Here is a 17,169-nt window from a genome sequence, read left to right as displayed (position 1 = left end):
TCATTTTTTGGAGATTGATGTCATATTCGTGGAGTAATATGGTGCGTAACTTGTTTCTATCTGTGTTTAGAGCCGCAGATGTGGAAGGGTTTGGGGTTTTTTTGTTGATCTCTTCATGTAATTGGATGGAACTGAGTAGCTGGTCAATTTGTTGTGTGTGTTGCCTGTTAATGCGTGAGTTGAGCTGTATGAGGATACCTCTCATGTAGGCCTTATATGTTAACCAGAGCGTAGTAATAGGGATATCGGGTGTAGAATTGGTTTCAAAGAAAAGATTATGGGCTTCTAGCAGGTGTTTCTGGTTCTCCGGATTTTTCAGAAGTGTAGAGTTCAGTCTCCATATAAGCGGGATTGCCGATCTTCGTTTGCTGTCCAAGGATATGTTGATAGGGGCGTGATCAGACCAGGATATAGTACCAATTTTGGACGATGTTACATGTTGTAGAGTCCACTTGTCAGTAATGAAAAAATCTATTCTTGAGTACGAAAGGTGGGAAGGGGAGAAGTATGTATAGTCTCTTTCCGTGCCATGTTGGCATCTCCAGATATCATATAGATCGTGATCATGTAAAAAGCGATTGAGGTTTAATTTGGAGGGTCTTTGGCTGGAGGAGGAGTCTAAGGAAGGGTTATTCAGGACATTAAAGTCGCCACCGATGATAAGTCTACCTTGTTTACACCGTTCAATGATCTTGTATAGTTTGTGGTAGAAGCTCAACTGTTTGCTGTTTGGTCCATAAATGTTCACTAGGGTGTAGGTTATGTCGTTTATTTGGCATATCAGGATATGGTAGCATCCTTGCGGATCAGCTGTTTCGGAAATAACGTGGAGTGGAATAGAGTCATTTATGGCAGTGATAACTCCATTCTTTTTCTTGTCATTTGTTGCCATAAAAATTTGGGTGAAATGGTGAAGATATAGCTTGGGGTTTTGTCTGTAGCAAAGTGAGATTCCTGTATAAAGATTACATCAGCCGGGGACTTCCGGATTTCTTTGGCGAGCATCGATCTCTTAAATGGGGAGTTTAGGCCTCGTACATTTAGGGATGTGATATTAATCATTTGTACATGTTTTTCCCAGGTGTTTGCATAGTAGCGTTGGTATTTGAGGGGATCGTGGTTTAGTGGATGTCTTCTGGAGAAGGAAAGAGGTGATATTATCGTATTGCGGGTTAGGCTCGATGGAGGATTTGGGGTGTGTTTTCCCTGGAAGTGTAGGATTTCCAAATCTTAGGATGTAAATAAGTAGTTGGCGGTGCTGGGGTAAGGGGGGGGAAGGAACACAAAAAAGGATAAAAAAAAACTTGCAGACAATGCAAGTAGACCAAGTAGCTGCAACTGCTACTTGATAACTGGAGGTTTTGAACCGGCTTTGACCTCCGAAGGGGTCATGCCAACTGTAAAAACTTAGAACACGAGTCATCGGGTATGGCCGATCGCCAGATGGTGGTATGCAAAAGAGTGGCCTCTAGGGAGAAATATAGGCATGTCAAAGCGTAAGGTGTGACATTATGGTGGTTATGTTGCCTCCATAGGTAAAATGGAGGTGGATGTCGTTTCCTGCGCATCCGCGGGTAGAATGTTCCATACTTTGAGTAAGTCCAGGCCAGCCTCCAGGGATTTGATCGTGTGTAACCTTCCCTGATGTCTTACTGTTAGCTTTGTGGGGAAACCCCACTGGTACGCTATGCCATGATTTCTCAAGGCTTTGGTAATGGAAATCATTTTTTTCCTGTTGAGAAGTGTGGCTTTGGATAGGTCCGCGTACAATCGGAGATTTGCGTGTGATGGTGGAAGCGGGGGTGGATTCCTAGCAGCCGTCATAAGTTTTTCTTTAATATGGTAAAAATGGATACGGGCCAATACATCTCTTGGAATAGATGCTGACAGAAATGAGGGTTTTGGTAACCGGTGGGCTCTATCTATCGCCATCTCCAGATTAGGAAGTGATGGGAGAAGAAGTTGGATATACTACTGTATATAGGGCAATAGCGCCTCGCCTGTGATTGATTCAGGGATCCCTCTGAATTTGATGTTGTTGCGACGCGAACGATCTTCCAGGTCAGCTAGTTTTAAATTAATTTGTTCGAGGTCAGATGAGTGGTCCGCATGAGCATCGATCAAATCATTATGTGCTGCTATTACATCCCCCATATTAAGTTCGATATGCCGTATTCTGCGTTCTTGTGTTTGTACCGTGTTAGTAATTTGGTTTAGCGATACCGAGATGTCATTATGTAAGGTTTGCCGCAAAAGGGTCAGCATGTTTTTCATGGAAATTTCCGTTAGCGGCTGGTCTGACGCAGGGAAGGAATCTATGTCAGGCAGTATCGTGGAAGTTGACTGAGGCGGGAAGTTTTGGGCATGAAATGTGGGGTCAGGGTCTTGGTCAAGTCGTGGCCGAGATTTGGCTGGGCTACTGGTCGTGGGGGATAATGGAGGTGACAACTCACCAGGATCCCCTGGATAGAGTGGATGCCTCAGCCTGGCGTCTGCTTGCTGGGCCATGTAGTCCCCCTCATGTCTCCTGCCTTCTCCCTGGGTGCTGCAGCCGGCGCCATCTTGGATTCCCGGATTGAGCGCCGGGAAGAATAGAGTGAGATTCCCCGGCTTCTCCGGGGTTTTTCTCCTGCGGGGCATGGTCGGAGAGGTGCGGGCACCCTCAGGTAAGGTCACTGTGGGGTTGGTTACTCCCTGGGCCGGTGTGTGCCGGTTAGATGCTGGCGGGTGGACGGAGCGCTCACAGCTTAGCGTCCATCCGTAAACCGGCTGCGCATGCGCCCCCTTATGCCTATTTTTAAATGAATACTACACTATATACACCGTTTTCCAGGCTCTGGGTGGTAAGCATCTTCTTTTAGGATACAACTGGACCATTACAGATGTTGAAGAGTGGATAATATGAGATATCTTGTTACATTTGCTACCTAACAAGTAGCCCTCTGGAGAGTGCATAGTGGTGGCGGATTGCACATTGGACCCCAGAGCACTGTGTGGGAACAAACACAATTTGCTGTGATTACTACTATCATTTCACTGATACACAGATTCATACCTGAAGGACTCTTTTGTTCATTATTATTATTGGTTGCACTGAGATACATATATATATATACAGTGGTGATCGAAAGTTTGGGCACCCCAGCTAAAAATTTGTATTAATGTGCATAAAGAAGCCAAGGAAAGATGGAAAAATCTCCAAAAGGCATCAAATTACAGATTAGACATTCTTATAATATGTCAACAAAAGTTAGATTTTATTTCCATCATTTACACTTTCAAAATAACAGAAAACAAAAAAATGGTGTCTGCAAAAGTTTGGGCACCCTGCAGAATTTATAACATGCACTGCCCCCTTTGCAAAGCTGAGACCTGCCAGTGTCATGGATTGTTCTCAATCATCATCTGGGAAGACCAGGTTATGTCAATCTCAAAGGTTTTAAATGCCCAGACTCATCTGACCTTGCCCCAACAATCAGCACCATGGGTTCTTCTAAGCAGTTGTCTAGAAAACTGAAACTGAAAATACTTGACGCTCACAAAGCTGGAGAAGGCTATAAGAAGATAGCAAAGCGTTTTCAGATGTCAATATCCTCTGTTCGGAATGTAATTAAGAAATGGCAGTCATCAGGAACAGTGGAAGTTAAAGCAAGATCTGGAAGACCAAGAAAAATATCAGAACAGCTCGCAGGATTGTGAGAAAAACAATTCAAAACCCACGTTTGACTGCACGATCCCTCCAGAAAGATCTGGCAGACACTGGAGTTGTGGTACACTATTCCACTATAAAGAGATACTTGTACAAATATGGTCTTCATGGAAGAGTCATCAGAAGAAAACCTCTTCTACGTCCTCACCACAAAAATCATCGTTTGAACTTTGCAAATGAACATATAGACAAGCCTGATGCATTTTGGAAACAAGTTCTGTGGACCGATGAGGTTAAAATTGAACTTTTTGGCCGGAATGAGCAAAGGTACGTTTGGAGAAGAAGGGGCACAGAATTTAATGAAAAGAACCTCTGTCCAACTGTTAAGCATGGGGTTGGATCAATCATGCTTTGGGGTTGTGTTGCAGCCAGTGGCACAGGGAACATCTCACGAGTAGAAGAAAAAATGGATTCAATCAAATTTCAGCAAATTTTGGATGGTAACTTGATGCCATCTGTGAAAAAGCTGAAGTTAAAGAGAGGATGGCTTCTACAAATGGATACTGATCCTAAACACACCTCGAAATCCACGGGGGATTACATCAAGAGGCGTAAACTGAAGGTTTTGCCATGGCCTTCACAATCTCCTGACCTCAACATAATTGAAAATCTATGGATAGACCTTAAAAGAGCAGTGCGTGACAGACAGCCCAGAAATCTCAAAGAACTGGAAGACTTTTGTAAGGAAGAATGGGCAAAGATACTTCAAACAAGAATTGAAAGACTCTTGGCTGGCTACAAAAAGCGTTTACAAGCTGTGATACTTGCCAAAGGGGGCAGTACAAGATATTAACTCTGCAGGGTGCCCAAACTTTTGCAGACGCCATTTTTTTGTTTTCTGTTATTTTGAAAGTGTAAATGATGGAAATAAAATCTAACTTTTGTTGACATATTATAAGAATGTCTAATCTGTAATTTGATGCCTTTTGGAGATTTTTCCATCTTTCCTTGGCTTCTTTATGCACATTAATACAAATTTTTAGCTGGGGTGCCCAAACTTTCGATCCCCACTGTATATATGTTTTGTCATGTTATTGTTTCATCATTCACTCTATATATCCTATGCGCTGCAGCTTATATATAAATGATTTAAAAGCATTGGAAGACACAAGGCGGTGTATTCGAGTGCGGCGTAAGCGTATCCTGTGGTGAAATTAAATCAGAGAAGTGGCTGCAGGATAGAAGACTGGATTGTAGAAAACAGATAATAAGGATCAGTGTGGGGAAATTAGTTTTGCCTTATATTTTACTCTGTCCCAAATACATAAAAAGTGTGGAATGCGTGGGTTTGGTCTGGTGGGGTAAGCCGAAGTAAATTGTCTATAGTGTGAGGGTTAGCATCCAAGTCCAACCCACAGGGGGATGTTCTGAGTAGCATGATATTTAATCAGGGGTGCCAGTTGGGACGCCTGGTAATATTTTAAAAAGTGCAGAATATCCAGGCCTCCAGTTTATTTAGAAACATAAAAGTAAGACATTAAGTGCGTTAAATGCACTAGAATTGGAGGGTAGTTTGCTTTATACAAAGAGTCCGGATGGTTGGTCAAGTGCACACCTAGGTATTTCAAAGAATGGGATGAGGATTGGAAAGGAAAGGACTGTCGTAAGATGCAACATTCTGCTGGTGATAACATAATATTTAGGGCACTCGACTTATCCCGGTTAAGTTTCAGGCCAGAGATTTGGGCAAAGGAGTCCAAAAAAGAAAGTAAAAAATTCAGGAGCGAGATAAGGGGGCGACATAACAAAAAGTAGAACTTTGTGTGCAAACATGCAGAGTTTATGCTCAGTGCCCGCTACCTCTATCCCTGATGTTTGGATTATTGCAGATGAGATGCAACAGGGGCTCAACAGCCAGCATGAAAAGGAGCTGGGACAGGGAGTTCAGTATCACAGGCAAGCCCTGGGGTTTTCATATATTTCAAATATCCACCATAAAAATTTGGGGAAAAACCGCAGCAAGCAAGGATGTAAAATAAATACAGCCAGGATACAGAATCAAATGGCTTATGTACATATATAGATAAGAGATAGGTTGGGATGTAATGGGAGTGGATTATGTGCAAGAAAGACATCACTCTGCATGTGTTATCTAAGGCTTGATGTTTGGGGATAAAGCCCACTTGATCATTATGGATCAGAGAGCCTATAATCTCATTCAGGCATGAGGAAAGGACCTTCAAATAGAGAATTAAGCACCATCAAGTAGGGAATTAAATGTCCTAGTTAAAAGGGGGGCCAGGTGTTCCACAAATCTCTTGTAGTAACCCAATGGTAGTCCATCAGGACTGGGGCGCTTATTGCTTCCCATATATTTAATGGTTCAAGTCACTTCTTCTGTGGATATGGGGCCATCCAAGCCAGTTTGTTGTGAAAGTGTAACTGTAGGCAAATGAACTGGAGGCTGCAGAGGGCACCATAAAAGAAGAAGTAAGGAACAGACCAACATATAAGGATATACTATGTGATATGGGGATTTATTCATGTAAATCTGTAATATCAGTAAAATATAAAAAAAATAGCAAACAAGGCTTAGACATTACTAGACTGTATACAGAGTACAATTTGGAATAAACCATAAAAAAATGAGCAAAGCTGTATAATGGACATTTTAAAGTCTGTTCAAATATGGGGATCAATGACACATGTTGTATATGTGTATATATATACATATATATATAGATATATAAATTGTTTACCTGGAGAGAAAAGAAGTTGCCCGAGATAGAGGCTAGTGGATTGTATAGTATAAATTCAAGCTAAGAAGGAAACATGGGTAGGTCATCCACCCAAAAGTTAAAGTCCACTTGGAATAAGGCCCGCAATGACCACCAGAAAAATAGCTGTCTCTAGGATAAGAAAAGAGGAGAATATTGTTCCCACTGTTAATGTCAACAACTGCCATAGAGACAGATTATCAGTACATCTGAAATAACTATATTGTGTGGTAAAGCTGCATACCTGAAAAGAGTATAGCCCTCATAGGTGTAGTGCTGCCTGACCAGGGCAATGCTTCTACTACAGTAGAGTGTAATGGTGCCACCATCCAACTGTTCTAAAATAGCCCCTACCAGGGCACACATGTGCGGGAACCGGTGTGTAACTTCACCCAGCCCGGCCAGACCATAACACACATGCAAAGGACAATGCGTGCGCACTAGCTGGTGACCCGAAGCAGAAGCTGACGGGGTTAGAAGTCAGCACAATGTCATCCGGTGCATGTGCGGTGAGGCAAACAGGGGAAAGAGCATCCCCAGGACCTCCCATGACAGCCACAGCATCAGCAAGCAGGAGAGATGCCCACCCCAAATGGGGGCCATGCCCACCATCAACACATAACACAGCATATATGTCAAGAAAAACATAATCTTATGCACTTATAACTGTAATGGGCATATACATAGGAATAGGAGGGGCCAGATGGACCATTGAAGTTGTCAATACATAAATAATGGCATAAAGCCAGCAGAAGGCTGGATCAATAAATGTATATTATACAATGTAAAGCCATCAGTGGCCTTGATCTGCATAGGACCTAGAGGCCATATTATTGAGAACATCGGTAGCCCATGTACATATCTGAAAGAGCTAGTAAACAGATATAAATGACACTAAAGCATAGAGATGTCCCATAACACAATATCATAAATACAGTATTCTCACAAAATAGGTTTGTAGGAAAGAATTCCATTTATCCCTGGGACTGGGTAGCATTGACACGCTCAATCCATATTGTCTGTTTTTGGAGGATTTTTTTTATCCCAGTTACCACCGCGTGGATCTGAACTAACACATGTGGTATCAAAAGTGTGATATAGTCCTAGATGCCTACTAACCAAGGTCAACATTTTGCCTTTGCTAGAGTAATATATGTGATCATGAATTCATTATCGGAATTAGCATATGGTTTTGCCAATGTAGTATACTCCACATTGGCACAGCATTGGGTATATCATACCTTGCAAACTAAAAGAAGCCTGTTGAGTACTCAAAGAGGGGACAACTAACATTACTTCTGTCGTGAGAGGCTAGTGCAATAAGCCAACTGGGAGGGAAGTCACAGGAGGGGAGAAGTGACTTTTCATTGAGAGGAATCCAGGTGAAATTAACTACTTATCAACACTCTGTCAGCACGTCACCTTGGGCAGAATTGTCATAGTAAATTAGCTACAGACCATGATGGGCCTGGGTCACACAAGCTAAGTGGACTGGCTGTTGTGGATGAACCTTTACATGCAAATTGTAAATAAGAGTGTGCAGAAATGAATACAGGAACCTCCTGGATCACCATGACCTGCAACTATTAGTATGACTAACTAATAACATCACGTAATGGATAAAAAGCAAACAACAGAAAGTACTGATATAACCACCTGAAGAGCATGACTTCCGCTGGCAATTAGAGCAAAGTGGGCTATAGCCATGGGCAAAAGCCATGGAAAAAAAGGTCTATTTTGTCCCGAGCTGCCTGCAACAGTTGCTCTTTAGTGCAATAATAGTGACGCTTAACAATGATGTTCTGTGGGGGACCATCTGGCAGTTATCTAGTTAGGGATCTGTGCACTCTTTTGAATTCAAGGCTTTCCAAAGGTATAGAATGCATCACTTCTTGGAACAACACAGTGGCCATGGACTGTAGGTCTTGGACGGACTCCAGAAAGCCAAGTAGGTGCAAATGAGAGCATCTAGAGCAATTCCTCTCTTGTATTAAAAGAGGTATAGACTCCAGAGAGAGAGAGATATCATTGTACCCCTGTACAAATCATTAGTAATACCTCATCTGGAATATGCAGTTCAGTTTTGGGCACCAATTCACAAAAAGAACATTGGGGAACTGGAGAAAGTACAGAGAAGGGCAACCAAACTGATAAGAGGCATGGAGGAGCTCAGCTATGAGGAAAGATGAGAGGAACTGAATTTATTCTCTCTTGAGAAGAGGCGATTAAGGGAGATATGATAAACATGTATAAATACATCAGTGGTTCATATAGTGAACTCGGTGTAGAGCTATTCACCCTAAGGTCACCACAAAGGACAAGGGGGCACTCTTTACGTCTGGAGGAAAATAAATTTGATCTCCAAACATGGAAAGGTTTCTTCACAGTGAGAGCTGTGAAAATGTGGAATAGACTTCCTCAATCAGGATTATAACTTTTTTTGTTTTTTTATTTTATGGTTCAATTGGATGGACTTTTGTCTTTTTTCAGCCAGACTAACTATGTAACTATGTAATTCTCAGCATCTTCGAGGTGGGTGAGAAGGGTCTTATTCTCATTGTGAAGTGCCTCAAATTCCTGACCATGATCATGCACATCTCGCTCTAGGTCATCCATTCTGGATTTCTCTGGTGAGGGACTGGGGTGGGGAGCAATACCAAAAAGTTCTGAAGCTTTCAGAATGAAAACAGGTAGCATCTTCTGTGATATCTTCTTAGCTAACCATACTGCTCTGGGAATTCTCTCATGTATTTAATGTTTATTTGTAAAGTAAAGATTTTATTAATGTAAAAACTGGTATAAAAGTGAAGAAAAAAGTAAAGTGAAGACAAAATCCAGCAGAACTATTGGATCGGCAAATAAAATACAGTAGAAAACCCCAACAGGTTGTTGGAATGCCTGAAACCAGTAGATCAACATGAGTGTATTTATCAGGTAAATTGTATGCACAGTAGTGCTCGAAGATGTGCAAAACTCATAATAATTCTTGAGTGACTACTAGACGGGTCCTATCTCATGTGCGTGCCTGTGCACATGCGCATTCGCATGAGTGAGCATGAATACATGGCGCTCACTTGCCTATTTAAAGTGGCTCCAGAGACCAGAGGGTTGCTGAGTGGTCATCAGCTTCTACTGTTTGTGACCTGATCCTGTAATATCCAGCTTGTCTTGACCCTGCTTGCTCCTTATATCCCATTGCTGACTCTGGCTTGTGACCTGACCCTGCATTCTGTCTGCTGCTTTGGTACCTTCTCTGCATGGCTCTTACTCTGTTTTGGTTCCTGATCCTGCACCTCTACTGCCTGGCTGATACCAACTCCTGCCTGCCTGACCACCCGCAATCCTGCATCCACTTGCTTGCTGCCTGCAGTTCAGTACCTGCTACAGTGCCTTTGCATCTTCTAGAGTAGCCTACATCTGCCTGCTTGTTGTTCTGCACCTGTTGCTGTCTTCACAATGGCCAGCTCCTCAGTTCAGCCTGCTGCAAGGTTTTTGCAGTCAGGATCTCCTGCAAGGCACCCATGCCACTCCTTGCCCTCTTATATCCTGTCACTACCTCCAGGAGAAACAGGAGAGAAAATGAAAGGGAAAGGCCTCTTGTCAGCTCGGCCTCGGCCAGGTTTGTGACAGTATTGGGCAAACTGAAAAGAGAGCTTTATCTGGAGTGTGTATTGCTCCTGATCCATGGCAGCTGCTGGTTTCATTCTAGCATCCCGGTTTTGGCTGAGCTGCACTCTCCCTGTCTGACTGTCCACCTGCATAGTGATTGATAAATGACACAGCATCTTGGTGGAGACTGAACCTGCTTTAAACGTGCCAAGCCCTTAGTGTCAAGCTTTTGATAGTATTTGCAACACATGCTTCAAGCTCCCTGTTTGCCTGCATTGTTCCTATACCTTAACCTTTACCTTTGCCCAATCTCCGCCCTGCCAGCTAATTTGGATTTCCTCCTTTTAATCTCAGATTGGATTTTGGACTACTCTCCAAGCCTATCTTTGACCAAAAATGTAACCCTGATTACTCTCTGAACGTTGCCTACCTAAACCTAGACTGCTATTTGACCACTCTGCCTGTGCAGACTGCAAGTACCTGTTTGCTGTTCTTAGCTTGCTCCCACCCTTACATGGTACTATAGCATTGTGCATAATACCTGCTGGCAACCGAGTACAAGTATGTCTAGCCTTATGGGAAAAGAGGGTTTCTACAGTGAAGAAAACAGAGCTAGCTATAAGTGCCTGACCATCAACGCTAGGGGCAGGCAGGACAAGCTGACTTTACAAAACAGATTTTAGTGTTTTCATACTGAGGAAATTTACAAAACTTCTTTAATTCACTGAGTCTATGTACATGAAATGTCAGAAAGGGAAAGTGTCTGTCTTGCCTATGGCAACCACATTAGATTAAATTTGTCTTAGATTACAAAATGAAAGATGCTGCTTAGTTGCTATGGTAACACAGGCAATTTCCTTAAAAATACTTTTTATAATTAAGGCCAGATTTTTGCATCCTTCAAAAAAGTACCATTCCAGTATCCATAGAAACTGCAACTTACTAAAATAAACAGCTTACATAAGGGGAAAAATATTACTCTCTGGACAAAATAATTGAATTTAGCTTGAAATTGAAAGTGGGCTTAATGTTTCCAATTTCATCACAGTTCGTTTATGTATTTATTTATATTATTCATATATTTTATTTATTTTTTACAGGTGCTTATATAGCGCCATCATATATATTGTACATTCATATCAGTCCCTAACCCTCAAGGGACATACAGTCTAAGGTCCCTAACTTAAATTTATACATACACATACTAGGGCCAATTTAGACAGGATCCAATTAATCTACTAGCATGTCTTTGGATTGTGGGAGAAACTGGAGTACCGAAGGAAACCCACGCAAGCACAGGGAGAACATGCAAACTCCAGGCAGGTGGTGCCGTGGTTGGGATTTGAACCAACGACCCTAGTACTGCCAGGTGGAAGTGCTAACCATTTAGCCATCATATAGCATTGAACTACCAATATGGTCAGGAAAAGTTTACTGGAAATATTTAAACATTCATATCAACTCAGACCCTGAAAAAACTTACAGTCCAATGTCTCTACCACTGTATTATAGGCAAACACTAAAACATTAAGAACACTTTGGGTGGAAGCTAATAGCCTTCAGTATGGTTTTTTTTCAGATTGTAAAGATACCCACTCAAATTCTATGCAAATAATGTCCCTGTGACAAATTTACCTCAAGAACCAGATGCAGCAATGCTTTGGCACTAGAGCTATAGTTTCTCTTATCATTACCTTGCATTGACTATTTTAACATACCAAAAGAAAAATATTCCTGCACCAATACAAAATAAGTGAATCACCCTTCTAAATTGCTGCTGTGCAAAAAATGTGTGAAAACACAAACAGTAAAATATATAAATAAACAGCGCAAAATAGACCTAAATACAAATATTAATAAATCACAAAATATAAATGTCCCATATTGATTAGTGCATATTTATATCAAAAAATCTTCAGAAAAAAAAACATAAAGTCCCTTGTGATGAAAACTGAAGATTCCAAAAATATTTATAGCCTTCCACCTATCACCCGTGCACACCAACATCAAATACACTCACCAGACTTTTCACTCACCAAAATCTGGTGAGTGTATTTGATGTTGGTGTGCACGGGTGATAGGTGGAAGGCTATAAATATTTTTGGAATCTTCAGTTTTCATCACAAGGGACTTTATGTTTTTTTTTATATAAATATGCACTAATCAATATGGGACATTTATATTTTGTGATTTATTAATATTTGTATTTAGGTCTATTTTGCTCTGTTTATTTATATATTTTAACATCCTACCCTTTTTTTTTAAATACATAGGCAATTACAGGTGTCTTTTAATCAGACATGTAAGGAGTTGGGGTTCTCTTCTTCCCCAGTGTCAGTGGTGGGTTGTCTTCAGTGCTGCTCTGAATGGTGCTCACATAGTGACATCCGAGCATTGATCTCTGCATCATTGGACTGTGTAATGGCTCACTCCCTGGAGGTATGGCTTAGGCCTGGGCTCCCAAAAATGGGGTGAATGTTGCTGGGCTTCATTCTACCCATTAAAGAACTAGAGGCCAGTGGAGGAAGACAAAGAGGGTAGTATTGGAATGTCTATGTTGCTGTTCAGGAGTTTCTTTTTCTTCCTGTCTGGGGAAACTGTTGTCACTGGGATAGTAAGTAAGGGGTAATCTAACAGAGCCCGGGAGAGAAACTTAAAATGAAGTCTAATCCTTAGTACCCAATCCAAAACTAAAAAAAAAGTTGTGGCTGGACATAAACTTTAATGTGTGACCTGTGAGGTCATACTTGTAGTGTTCTTCGTGGTCTTTATTTTAAACTGTTTCATATTTAACTGACAGAGCAAACAACTGAAAATGTCTCTACTGTAGTTTGAAGGCAATTACACTTTTCTCTATTTATTTCTGGATTTATTTATTTTTTTACTCATTATAATGTTTTCTGTAACAGCCCATCAAATGGATTCCTGTATTAGTGTAAGCTTACAGTTTCATAGCTAAGGATTTTCAACCAAATATAGCAGGCAAGCCTGAAAATCATCAGTCAGTGCCAGCTGTCTTGTGCAGCTCAAGGCAATCAAGTAACAAGCACCTCAGGAACATTTAAACAGAGACCTGTGAAGTGACTTGGGAAACATAATTATACCACAGACATTCACATTCCCACTTTTCTACATTGCTGCTATATATCACTCATAGTTGCATAAGGTAAACCATATTTTAAGGAGATATGAAGCATTATTAAAACTTGATTTAAAGTTTGTTTTTTTAATGTACGAAATGATTTAAAAACTCAAAGACATTTTTTATGATCGCTAACATCATCTTTGTGGAACCTATTCAAATACCAAGTGGCTGTTGTAAAGGACACTATAAAGGCACTATTAACAAAATATATCAATATATAGAGTAGACACAACACAAAGGTAACTTCATTATATCAGCATTACAGTAATCTAAATCTGGACATAAAGCGGATCTTCAGGTTAAAAACAAATTCAAGTTAAATGTCCCTTCAATAGAAAAGGTAGTATACTCACCACTCTGGGGACCCATGGCATCTTCCTTCCCTGTGTTCCAGTTCTGCAGTCTATGTAAGACTCTTTGGCATTTAACACTTCTGTAAGTGTCAGATACCGGTTTCCCCTGTTGCACACTGTAGTTCTATCCTCCAACTTCTACTGTACATCCTTTACAGGATACAGCAGTAATGTAGGGGTTGGACAATGAAACCAATGCACACGGGGGACAAAGGCATCTCATGCACCTGGAAGTATTGAATATCAAATAGTTTTATGCTGCAGTGCTAAAATAGAGGGAAGGTAGGAGATACAGGCCACTGGAAATGTGAGTATAAAGCTCTTGTAATGCAGAGACCTTTCACCTACATTGTTTTTAACCCCTTTAAAACAGCGTTAGGGCAGGGCAGATGGGTTTTTTATGTCCAGCTGCCATATATTTACATTGCTGCCTTGTTCTGGGGAATGCGTCACTGCTGTCCCGAGAACTGTGGCTGAGCTGTCTCACTGACAGCTCATGGTCAACTACTGATTATCAGAGCCAGTAGACACAGCTCCTATGATGTCAGCATTGTGCAGCCAATCACACTGTAACAAGATTGGAATCCCCCTACTGGTTCCAGGCACGATGACGTACTTAAAGCACCAGCTCTGGCAGGAATAAAGGGATTAACAAGGCAGGGCTGCTTTAATAATATATTTATCATATAGATCTACACATGTGATGCCACCCAGTAAGATTGATTTACTAAAGAAGAATAGGTCATTCACATTGTACAATGAATGCTTACTTTTTGAATAAAGAGTCTCAACTTCTTTCAATGTCAATGTCTCAATTCACAACTATTGCAAATACCCTGCTGTTGTTTACTTAAAAAGTATGTATGCTGACATTTATATTTTACATTATATATTTATTTCCTTATTTGTTATGTTTAGGACTAAAATAGAGAGAAAGTCTGAAAACAAACAGCTTTTGCTGTGCCCTCTCTTTAGAAAATCCATATTGTTCCTTGAACCCCTGTGTAAAATGTTTTAGAACAAATATTCTATGTCAATAGTAGAAAAAAGATATAAAAGAGTTAAAAATGTAAGAAAAAAATAAAATATATATTTAAAAAAAGCTAAAACCATTATACTTTCCCTTTAATTGGAGTGGATAGCAAGTTCCTTATACATTTGTGGTATTATTTCAAGTATGGTGGATGATGTAATTCATGTATTTAGATAATATACCAAGGGTACTACAGTCAATGTTGTAAGCAGGGAACCATAGGAAATTTGCTGCATACTAATAAAAGGTTCCTGGCTGTGATTCTCTCCTATTCTCCAACACATAGCTGAGATGTAAGAGGGCTTTGAACTTTGATCCTTTTCTGCAGCCTGTAACAGTCTATGAAAGGCTGTCAGATGCTGTGACTGGATGGAATTGAATGGTGTAGCAAGCAGTGCTTATGTTTAAGGCAGTATGTGCCCAGGGATGAATGTCAGAAATGCAGACTACTTACATTCTGGGCATTCATCCCTATGCGCATATTGCCATAAACATAAATACCAGTTGGTGCACCATCCAGCCGCAGCAGCTTTCAACCTCTCATAGACTTTTATAGGCTGTAGGCAACGGTGCCTGTGCTTTCCACCTGCATCTAAAATCGCGAGCCTCAGGAACCAGGGCTAAATACCCAATGTGTATGGGGCATAATTCTTATTGCAAGAAAAAATCTACTTTGTTTCTTTTTGCTGCCTATTCAAGTGGTCAGATACTGTCCTGACACTAGCCACTTTATACCAACCACCTACCTAAAGACTATATTTTGAATATTTTGGGAATAGTTGTTGATACAGGGATGGGAGGGGGGATGGGGAATGTGGGTTTGTGGTTTAGAAGGGTTTTTTTTTTTTTGCACTCTGCTTTGACATTTTATTAAAACATGCCATGTTGTAGGATAAAAAAGAAGCGTACAAACACTACCATGACCAGAATTTAGTATCAGGTTTGCTCTCATAGACTTTAAGGGATTTTATTTTAGACTCAGGTTTTCAGAATCTCAAACTGGATTTTCCAAACCCTCCAGGAATCGAACCAGCACTTCCTCCTTTTTCACCTAGGCAAGAAAATCCATTACTTCCTGTCAACACGTGCACAGGTGTCTTGAAGGGCTTTGCCTAGCCTACAGTATCTGGCAGAGACCTTTGACAAATCTCATTTGCCCATGTGCATGCATGAATAAAGCACAATAAAATAGGTATAGGACCCCTGTTCAGCCTGCACATGTGCTGATTCTTCAGTACATGCGCAGATGTTCCACAGGGTTCTGCCAGGTTCTGAAAGCCAGGCATAGCCCTTCAGCACATCAGCATATGTGCTAGACCATCAAATATAGCGGCACCAGCAGTAAAGGGATTGAAGTTCCTCTTCAAGGAGCAATGATTCCATGTTGATGGGACTCCTGTTTCAACTGTTTTAGAAATGCTATTGAAGAGCATGGTATTATGCAAACTCTAACAGTCTTGTGGCCTCCAACAATGTATAACATCTCCAAAAAGTTGGAAAGACTAATCAGCACAATGTGAGAACATTGGCTTGGAATTACTCAATGTTTTAGTTTGTTGGACCTATGGGAATGGCAAATTAGAGTTACCAATTGGAACCCTTGAAGAATTTGACTACATCAAATCAGGGTTGGTCATGACCTTTTATGAATCTAAAGATACTGTTATATAAACTCAGCCTCCCTTTGTGGCAACAAGGAGACAGTGGAATTCATCTAAAGCTGTTCAGAGTGCTAAGTCTGCTTTTCCCATCAGGAAAGTAGTTGGCCAAGTTAAACATAGAAGAGCTGGTCTCAGGCTCATCCCAAAACCTCTTCAGTGGCTCCAAATAACATCAGTGCAGAAGAGATGGTTTTCTAGTGGAATAGGTGAGAAAACAAGAGGAGGCGAAAGAGCACATTAAGACCGTTTCAGTGTCTAAGCAGGTTCAATGGACTAACTGGGAGAGCCTGAAAAAGAGCAAATTTAGCTGGAACAACTTCTGGAAGACAGGGAGGATCTCAACTAAGCTTTGTCATGACAGCCACCTATGATGTCTCCATACCCCAGAACCTAAAGGAGCGGTGATGAGAAGATTCTGCTTGCTCTCTCTGTCAAGCATCTGCAACATTAAGACACATTCTAACAGGAAGCTTTGTGAGCCTAACACAATAGCATTATACTTGGTGGTATAACAAGGTAATAATGACAACTGACATTATTCTTGAAACATTGGTGACGCACCATAAATGCTCTCCCACAAACATCAACATGGAATGTCTATATCACAAGATTTATAGTAGCAGGCCAACCACCAGAACATCAAATTAGTTCAAAGCATAAAAGTATCCTACAGATTGCTCATCTCTGGAAAATGGATGTGGACTTGGAAAAAGAATGTGTTTCTACAACACTCCAGCCAGACATAGTCCCACGTTCCACAACAACCAAGCTGGCATACATTGTGAAATTAACAGTATCATGGAAAGCTTATGAGAGAAAATAAAAAATACAAGTACTCAGATTTAACAACTGAAGCTGCTTTGAATGGCTGGAAAATGTATATTTTCCCTGAAGAAGGCCTTCTGAATAAAGTGCGAGTGAGAGGTTACTCTCTCCAAAAAA

This window comes from Staurois parvus, unplaced genomic scaffold (genome assembly GCF_062004578.1).
Source record: "Staurois parvus isolate SC_StPar_1 unplaced genomic scaffold, SC_StPar_1.0 ptg000371l, whole genome shotgun sequence".
Classification (NCBI taxonomy): Eukaryota; Metazoa; Chordata; class Amphibia; order Anura; family Ranidae; genus Staurois; species Staurois parvus.
The sequence above is the reverse complement of the archived record's forward strand: the minus strand, read 5'-3'. Positions refer to the sequence as shown.